General features: G+C 38.1%; 1 pseudogene; it reads right to left on the bottom strand.

Annotated features, from left to right (window-relative positions):
• Window positions 1-1,718: 1,718 nt before the first annotated feature.
• Window positions 1,719-10,549, bottom strand: part of LOC119720229 — a 31,839-nt pseudogene continuing 23,008 nt past the window's right edge.

Here is a 10,549-nt window from a genome sequence, read left to right as displayed (position 1 = left end):
CTGAAAGTACGCTTATATCTAGATAGCGCCCTTCAGCCACGACTCACCAAACACCAGATCTTACCAAAGTGAACTGATGTGAACTCTGTTTTTTGCATATATTCATGTTATTTGTGCTTTCATATTTTTTCAAGTGTGTTTCCAGTAATCCTTTTACAGCAAAACCAACAGGCGCTCTATAATAAACGACTTTACTTGTGTAGTGATTAGAAATAATGTGTCTTTAATAAGAATTGTAAAGTTGCCCATTTACAGCCGATTGAAGGCGCTGTTTCAGTTTACGGGTCGCCCTCCGTGGATTTTACGCTATTTTCTTCGTTGTGTATATGACAATGTTGCATAGTTTTATGGCGCTGACAAGGTCAAAGGTCACCCGTGCATGCAAGGGTCTTTCTACTTTAGCACACAACATACATATACATGTATATGATATACTTTCTAGGTTTAATTTATTAAGTTTATTTTGATTAATGGAAGACACATGTACATGTAGCATTTACGGACGTTTATATCGTTTAATTTTGATTTGATTTTATTAATAGGTTTTTTTTTTTATATATATATTTATATATTGATGATGAAATAAAGACGACTCGATCAGTGCTAACAACACCCCAGAACCTGACACCACAGTTTCACTACATACACTCGTAAAAACAATACCTATTTTCAGTATTGCAGTCGAGTCACTTTAGTCGAGTCCGGGTCAGAGTCTCGAGTCATTTCAAGTTGGGTCGAAAACGAGTCCTAGTCCGGTCATGGCTGTTCGAAAATTGACGTGCCAAATCACAGTGCAGTGATGATCATGTATTATGTACATGGAAGCCTATGCATAATACGAAATGCTTTACCATGTCAGCAAGGTGGGCAACACCCCCATAAAATACCCAAAATGTTTAAGCGCCCCTAACGGTGATCCTTTGCGCTGAAACAAATATGGTTCAACGACTTACTACGCCAAATACGATGGCGTTTGAATGAAGATAAATAGATTTGTAAAACAAAAATATGTTTTCCAAACAAATAGGTCCGCAAAAATGGTAAAGCGCCCTCCTGTGGTCACCACAGCGTAATTAAATGATGTCATAATATTATAGCCTAATGAGATTTCTCTCAAAATTCAGGAAAGTTCGGCTGAAAATACATCTTACGATGGTGGGCACCAAAATTTTTTTTGACACTGTCCATTAAATATCGTCACCGACACCACGAAGTAACACTCTACCGTGTTTAACCATATTTTTTTCGATTTCCAGTTTTTGGGATTTTTAAACATTATTCATCAATGCCTACCATTGCACGAAGTTTCAAAGCTTCAAGAGCTTTACTTTAATAATTACGCTAAGTATCCATGGCAACTTTTGCGCAAAAGTGACAATTTTCGTTTTCACGCAGTAACACTCAAGTTCTATTTACCATCTTCTTTCTTGTTGTTTTAATACACAAACGGGTCAACAACAGCAAATTTAATAACATCAATACATCAAGTGTCTACATCGAGAATCTCAACTGAAAATACTCTGTATAGTTTTGACGCAAAGTGTTGTTCTAGAAGGCGTTCAACTTTAGATGCCGTTTTCTCCGATTGCTAATTTTTACCGGTATGTACATGAGTGTTACTTCGTGGTGTGGGTGACGATATAATTACCACCCTGAAAATCGATTTCAAAATCCTCTCAATACTTTCTTAAGTAACAGAAACAGAACAATTTTGATGCTTCAATGCTTCAAATCAAATTTATTCAAATGTATTCCCTCCACCTCAAAATGAAAACAAAAACTGTATCAAGTTTATACAACCGCAGCAAATATTTACATAAAACATTGTTTGGGAACAGTACAAGACTTGCAATTAATGACTGATCATAAGTGTAAACATAATCTGGGTGAACAATACAGGTGAAGGGGCTCAATTTGGGAGACTGTTTTGGAAATTTCACAATGATATCTGGTGGCTTTCATCAAGTCCTTTTTAATGTTAAAATCCGCCAGAAATGTGGTCTCTTCAAATTAACAGTCTGTTTCAAACCAAAAATGTTGCCTGACAGTGGTCTGCAGCTAAGCGTTTTGTTAATTTTGAAACTTCAGTCACTAATTTCGTCGTACGCCTTATTGTTATCCCGGGGTAAAGATTAATGTGAATACCTAATAGCACGTTTTGTGAAAAGAAAACGTTTAAACTCGAACACTTTCAAGACAGAATTAACACATTTTACATGATTGTCACACTATTGTGTCCTCCTGTACCAATATAATTATACATACAGGGTTCTATACGTGTAGAGTGTTATCGGTATTGGTATAAGAGCTGAACAATGGAAACAGTCCTTCACGAATGAAAACAATACTTTCAAGTGACCTATTTTTAATGCATTTTAAAGTCTTTAAATCGAAAGAAGAAAAACAATGTCGATCATTTTCCCGCTTTGTCCTGAAAATACAAACAAACAAAATACAAATAAATATCTTTCGGTAAAGATCCCATGGTTTAGAAAGTAGGTGGCTTTTGAAAGCAAAGACTCTGCTTGTCTGATATTGTTCCTATCAAGACGTCTTTCTTATTTTGTTTCATTTTGAACACAGCATTGCATATACTAAACTTAGTTTATCTACTCCCTCAAATTCACCCCCCCCCCAACAAAAATCACTTTAAGGGCCCTCAGTTTATTGATTAAGGACCATAACATCAAAGTGATAAAATTGAACCCATAGTCTATGATGGTCCAGAGAGGCAAACAATAAAAAAAAAAAGGGAAAGCACTGCCAATAATTGAACGTGACGCAAATTATATGTACTTACGATTTGAATCACATCCTGGTAAAAATTCAAGCATCGTTGTAGCATGTCGTCTGACTGTTAATGAAGAATCAAAATCAATATGGTATTTAAGGAAAATAGTTCTAGCCCTTCAAAAATCAGGTATTATAGTGCAAAATTATCACATCTGTTAATAGATCTCAATCCGGGTATTATAATTTTATAGTTGTTTTTGTTTGTTTGTTTATTTGTTTTCTGGGGTGTTTGTGTGTTTGTTTGTTTGTTTGTTTGTTGGGGGGGTTGTTGGGGTGCTTGTTTGTTTGTTTGTTTGTTTGTTTGTTTGTTTTTGGGGGTGTTGGGCTGTTTGTTTCTTTGATCGATGCGATCCAGGCTATGTTGCACGGTGAACTAGAAGCACTCACTGGAAGCATTCACCACGCGCGTCAGTGTAATAACACCCGTGGGCCGGGACCGGCGTCTGCACCGAGCGAGATGGGTAAATCATATAAATATTCATATCCTCCTGATTCTTGATTCTTAGCAAATCAGAGTGCTCCGTCCAATTTTGGTAGCAAGCTTGATATGTTTGTTTTAAAGTCTAGTTTTGTACCCTTTTTTTTGGGGGGGGGGCAACTCACGTGATACGGGTGTCGTAGTAGCTCCGGCTACATGACGACCAGCCGAGATCTAAGCGAGGATTCTCTTTGTATTGAGCCATCAAGTAACCGCTTGACGAGCAGCCGTTTCTAGGACCACCCGATGGACCTGAAGCATCATGCCACATGCCCAAGCTGTAATCGTTGCAAAAAAAATGTAAAAATCAAGATGGCGTTGAAGGTTTCAATAACATCTTACCACAGATACGCCATTAACCAACCTGGTTCCCAGGGTGTCGAGCAGTATGCTCCCACCACTATATACCTTCTCCCTCACCCTGGTATTAGATCATTTGCATATCCAATTTTGTTTGGATACGTATATATGCAAATGAGAATATTCTGGTATTATTATTATTGGTTTATTGATACTTGCTTGCAGCCCGAAGGTTCAATAGTATTTATCGTACAACCATAAAACGTCTAATAAATACAAAAGCGTTTACACATTTTAATTCCTTTTAACGTTTGGATAAAAACACATCAGGTAAACTTTTCAATTTTTTTTTCAGAGAGAATGAAATACACAAAGATCTAACCATCACAACATAAATAATCCCGACATTAGTGAAAGGGCAGTACAAACTTGACACAACAAGTATTAATCGAATAGAAGTCAGATCATTACGCCAAGTGTATCATTAAAATAAGTCACAGGCATCTTAAACTTGACTGCAGCTCATGGGATAGCCTTGGTCAATGCTCTCGTCGTTATTCGTCCCGTACGCGGTCAATCGTCGGCATATATCCTCACGCGCTATGCACATGCATGTAAAAATACAGCGCAAACAGCGACCTCACGCGGCCACTATTTTTATGCAAATCAGTTGGAGACGATGTCGAGCCTTGGTTCAATCGTCCATGTGAGGTTTTGGGGATGGTGCTCATTATGTTAATAGCCGTAGCTGACCTTAAATGTCGTTTTCTGATTGGTCGATCGTTGCGTGGAAACTTGCATAGTGAAACGTGGCACCGTACATAATCCATACACGTACACATTGTGTGTCTCTGCACACGGCACCAATGCACAAAAACTGTGGTTCCTGTCACGTCCGCAAAAGCCGGAATAGCTGCAAATAATTTGATGACGTCCGGATTTACCAAGGTGTGATTGGACACTCCACATATTAGCCCCGCCTACATTATCTGTATTCGCATACGAGGTCGTGCGCTGCAAATCTAGCGCAAAGTAAAGCAAAACATAAGCTTTGGCCGACGATTGAACCAAGGCTCGACATCGTCTCCAACTGATTTGCATAAAAATAGTGGCCGCGTGAGGTCGCTGTTCGCGCTGTATTTTTACATGCATGTGCATAGCGCGTGAGGATATATGCCGACGATTGACCGCTTTCGGGACGAATAACGACGAGAGCATTGACCAAGGCTACTCATGGGAATAAACTGACCAGGAATGCGTTCTAACAGGGTTGGTTGATTTAAATCACGTTGATTTTAATCACTGATATAAATTGCGATAAAAATCAAATGATCTTTTTTAATATCAATGATTTAAAACACTTCTTTGTAGAAATCTTATTTTTGGCGAAATATATTGATTGAGGATGATTTTAATCATTTAAATCAACTGATTCCACCTAATTACAAAGTGTAAGATGTTCTTTACACTTTCAAACACCCCTACGTGGACTTCATCAGCATCGAATCAACTTACATGTAGGTTTTGCATAATTACCTGAATCATTGATTAAAGTCAAGATCTGAGTTTAAAAGTTTTTCTTTGAATTTGAATTTCAATGACAGCACACTCACTTTTGCTTTAACCATTCATTGATCTGTTTAGTAATATTGTGAATCAGCTGTGCTGGTGTAGGCTTACCTGAACCATCTAAAAGTGTATTAAAGTCCCAATTGATAGTCTTATTCCTGTTTCTCCATAAAAAAAATGTAGATTGGGATTAATGTAATGCCTTTTAGAGGTGCAAGGCCTGATTTCTGTTTTCCACCTCGTATGAAGGACCATCATCAAACACTATATTTTGATATTTTATCTTTGTAACCATGTGCAATTCAGCCGCAATGCTGCAAGACATTGGATTTTTAATAAACCAGAATAATAATGATATCAATAATTATTTAAAAACTATACGTTCACAATATACATTCACATTATAATAACTATAAGTAAGGATCAGTGCTGTCATTTTGAAATTTTTATGAAATAAACATTCCCATGGATAACTGTACTCGTTTTGCGTACATACCATGTACACATAAAATAAGTCACGTTTTTCATTCATATCTGCACACAATGTATCTGAGCTGTACCAATCAAGCCATAAGGTGTCTTCATTTTTAATAATGTTCCATTGAACCAATGAGGTAGACTACATGTATTGAACCAGTGTAAATGGATCGAGAGCTCTATGTCTGTTTGAAAACAGAATATAGGGCTTTTCCGCTTATTTTATTTTGTATGACTTTCTGCTTTTTTGCCAATGTGGAGTCATGTAGTTTATATTTTTGGTTCAAAGTTCATAAAAAGTTATATAAAATGTAATTAGTTGATGGCGTCATGTTGACACCACTTCGGCTTTGGCATTTGATGACGTCACATGCCCTACTGTGACATCATCTTGATAACACTTGCCAATGCACATTTTTGCATTGTGGTCTTGGTTTGCACTAAGCTTAAAGTCAATCCAATGAAAGGATGTGTTAAATTTAAGAAGCGCACTGAAATTGTAAATATGAAAAAAAAATTCATAAAAAATCAACCGTAAACGTCATAGTGACGTCTTTTCGGAATTTGCATACTGGTACCATTAGGCCAAAAAAAAAGGCTCCGGTTTCTGGTATGGAGCTTGCCCAAACAGTGGTGCGGTGACGCGGCTTTTTTTTTTTTTTTACCTATTTTTTTTGCTTCAAATGTCGGCTAATGACTGCAAATGGTGCCCGACTAAACTTAGTGCAAATATTAAGGGAGACCAGAGAGGCCACATAAAGCTTATTCTCGATCATAACCCCATCTAAAAACACGTTAAAATTGTGCAGCAGCAGGATTTTAGTCAAACCAGTGAGTTTGGCGGTTTTGAGACATCATCTTTCATTGAAAAAAAAACTTTTTCATTTTGCCGACGCGCATGGCTACGGCGATGCGCGCGCATACCAGAAACCGGAGACTTTTTTTTTGGCCTTACTTAGCTATCCTCCAAGTTTCATGACAATCGGACCTTCCCTTATATGTGTTTTCAAAAATCGCATTTTTGATGACGTTATGATGATGTCAGACATTTTTCAAAATTTTGTGCATATACCTAATACCTCACAAACATAAAACGAAACGAATTTTGAATTTTGCATGTTGCATTTGTGAGATAGTGCTTAAAGGTCCAAAATTCCACAATTTCATATAAAATCACACAGAGTAACATGCACTACTAGGGATGAGGTCCGATATATGTTGAAAGTCATTATACCGTTTAGGAGAAAACCCGCGGTCTGATGACGTCACCATTTTTTTTTTTAAGGTCATTATATACCCTCATTTTGAAGCGATTACCGCAAACTTCGCCACAGACATCAACTCAAAATTCATTTTAAACATTTTTCAACCTGCCGCTAGAGGGCGCTCTAAAATTGATGACTTCACCCGTAATTTTTTGTGAACTACAACCTAACCACAGACTAACAGCGTTGAAAGCAAGTTCACATTTTTTCCAGTTTTAAATTATAAGCTACTTCCGATTTGGACCGAAAGGAAGGGTCACCTGACTTTACGCACACGGAATAAAATAAAGACCCTGGATTATTATATCAATTCCCGCAAAAATCAAGTTCAGGTCTCTCACGGTTTATTTTATATTGAGTTTCAAAGATTAAATCTATAAATCTTTAAAGTGACGTCACGTGACCCATGATGACGTCACCATGACGTCACTCTTCGGGACACAACTTTGCTATAGGGGCTATGCCTGTGGTAACTTTGAATGATGTATGACAAAGATTAATGCCAAACGTGTACAAAGTCTATGGAATTTAGGCGACAAAAAGAAGAAATAAAAAAAGAGAACAAAAACTAAGGCTTTTCCGCACTATGCGGAAAAGCCAAAAATCAGAACAAAAAGAAAGGCTTTTCAAAGATTTTGCGAAAAAGCCCCCCAAAAAATTCAGAACAAAAAGAAAGGCTTTTTCGCAAACTTGCGAAAAAGCCCAAAATGAGAAACCAAAACAATGCTTTTCCGCTTTCAAGCGGAAAAGCAAAAAAATTAGAACAAAAACAATGCTTTTCCGCTTTCAAGCAGGAAAGCAAAAAATATGAAAACAAAATCAAAGGCTTTCCACAACTTTGCAGAAAAGCCAAAAAAAAATAAATCAGAACAAAAAATTAGAACAAAAAGAAAGGCTTTTTCGCAAATTTTGCGAGAAAGCTACAAATCAGAACAAACACAAAGGCTTTTCCGAAACTTTGAGGAAAAGCAAAAAAAGCGATTTTTGTTTAATCGCGGATTGAATACAATTTCTTTATATGATTTTTTTTTAAATTACGCGTAGGTGTTTGCCGGGGGGAGAGGAGTCCGCGCATAAGTCGGACGCCTCGTAGGTCCGACGCTTCATAAGTCTGACAAAATCTCATCTCCCAGCCAAATAAAGGCCCATAAGTCCGACGCCTCATAGGTCCGACGCCCATAGGTCCGACGCCTCATAAGTCCGGCACCTCATGTCCGAAATATCGTTTGTCCGTTGTCGCAATTATGAGGTGTCGGACTTATGAGGCGTCAGAGCAATTTGGCCGAATCCCTTAGTTTGATGTCTCATAAATCGGACGCCTCATAATTCCGGAAATGTCGGAGTTATGAGGCGTCGGACTTACGATACGGCCCCGTTTGCGGGCGTTTTTAATACACTCAACCAAAAAAGAAAGTCCCCCCTTAATACTTTTTCGTCTAACTCAAAAACTACTGGCCACATCTTGTTCATTTTACGACTGATCAGTACAGAAATTCCTTAGCAATCTAGACAGGCTCTTTGTATGGCCGAAAACATTGATAATGTGTACAAAATGATTTTTGCACTTTTGTATACGTGCAAGGTGAGTGTGAACCGCAACTTGCACGTATACAAAAGTGCAACTGTTTTCGGTATCATTTGTCATAAATTGTATAAATTCGTACACATAATTACCGTTCTGGGCCAAATAAAGAGTATGGCTGGATTGCTAAGGAATTTCTGTACATATTTGTCGTTATTTGAGCGCGAGGTGCTCAGTAGTTTTTGAGTTAGACAAAACAGTATTGAAAGGGGGGCTTTCTTTTTTGGTTGAGTGTAGCTATGGGTCCTGAGAAGGCGCCAAACCAGCATGCCAAGATAACGATAGCATCACTGTTGTGATAGCACGTAGCTTTTAAAGTCTTCGAAATATTATATGCGAATGGAAGCAGGGGCGGATGTAGCTTTCGGGAAGTGTGGGGCTTGAGGGACTGAGGCGTGCCTAAGGCACGCCCTGCCAAGGGCATGCCCCCCCCCCCTAAAATGTTGAATTGTACAAAACTTTCTCCTGCATTCTAATGCAGTTTGAGAATACATCTAGGAACTTAAGCATTCTATTTATTAATTTCCCCCCCAATTTACGAGGATCAAAACATTAATCAGCAGCTGAAAGGGTATTTGGGGGGTTCCAACCCTCCTCTAGATCCGCCACTGGGAAGTAGCTTACACGGGAATGTAGAAAACGAAAAGTGTAATCCCTACAGGATCAATAGTATAGGCTCCTTGTGTGTGGCGGCCATTTGTGGAAAACATAGCAAAAAGATTATAATTATGTTTGCCATAATAGCTGCTAAACTCACTTGTGTCCGATCTCGTGTGCGGTAGTGCTAGTGGCATCCAATCCAATGAATTCACTGAGTGATGTACCCCACCGGCCACACTGCCCAACGTAGGCTATGCCCAGTAAACTGTGACCAGCCGTCGAACTTGAAATGTCTTTTCTGTTTGGGACGAAAGGAAAACACAAAGCGCAAAGGGTGTGGAGTAGTTTTATCATTTCATGTAGGTATTTGGAGTCCAAAACTAAAGTCTATTATTGAAACATCTGATCAAAATTAAGGAACCTGCATGGTTGTTTGCTTGGGTTTTTTTTCAAAACAAGGGCCGAAATCCTTCGAGTTTCACGCTCTCCAACCCCACGCATTACACATATCAAGTTTCGTTTTTAGTTCTTTTCTTACTTTGAGTATTTAGAATTTTTACTTTTGTTGATTTCTCCGTCCTGCTCTTCGAGATTCAACCCCGAGAGTGAATCTGCTTTTTTATTGCTATTTCTAGCAAGACATTTGTTTCCACTTTTAAATACGATATCCACCAAAAAATAGTTGTGATATTCTAATTTTACTTTAGAAATCGATTTCGAATTATTTGCGGCCCGACAATAATCCGCCCCACTCGCAGACAGAGATTTACGCCACTGTTGCGCACGAATACTCACCCTGTCAAGAATGCAGCGTTGTCCCAATGCTCACTGCTTGAGGACGATTTCTTATTACTATCTTGCCAGCTCGCGCAGGTTGAAAGGTAGTTGCTACCATCAGAAACCGTATTCAATCCACTCTAAATAAACCAAGACAAAACTAGAGGTTCGCGTTTGTTGTTACAAACGCAGAGTGGTCGGGTAGACAACTATTTCATTAGACATTGTCCAGTTAAGTTATGAATATGTTTATTTCAGAAAAAAAGGATCAATAACTTTAACATTTCCAGTACCATTTTTTTGTACAAAAAGAATGCGTCTTTTAGGGTATGATAAATTTCAGTAAACATTTAGGTACACGTACAAATTATTTTCGGTTTGATGACGTCATCAGTCAAAAAAGGGAAGGGAATACTGATTCAATTCAAGGAGGACACTTAACGCGGTAATGTGGAAATTAAGTGTATGTAATAATAACACCCAACTTCCGGTTTGATGACGTCAAATTATTTGGAAGCAAAAGGTCAATATTAAGTGTATCAGATGTCATTTTTGGGGGCAAGGAACTAAGTCATGAAACAGGGATCATTATGATGGATTTAATTTAAAAATAAAATGATCATTGTTATATTCTCCGCACAATAACTTCCGGTTCGATGACGTCATGATTATGAAATCTTGCAAATTCATTTGTGGTTGCTCGCGGGA

This window comes from Patiria miniata, unplaced genomic scaffold (genome assembly GCF_015706575.1).
Source record: "Patiria miniata isolate m_02_andy unplaced genomic scaffold, ASM1570657v1 HiC_scaffold_13, whole genome shotgun sequence".
Lineage (NCBI taxonomy): Eukaryota > Metazoa > Echinodermata > Asteroidea > Valvatida > Asterinidae > Patiria > Patiria miniata.
Note: the sequence above shows the minus strand (reverse complement) of the source record. Positions and strands in the feature narration are given on the sequence as shown.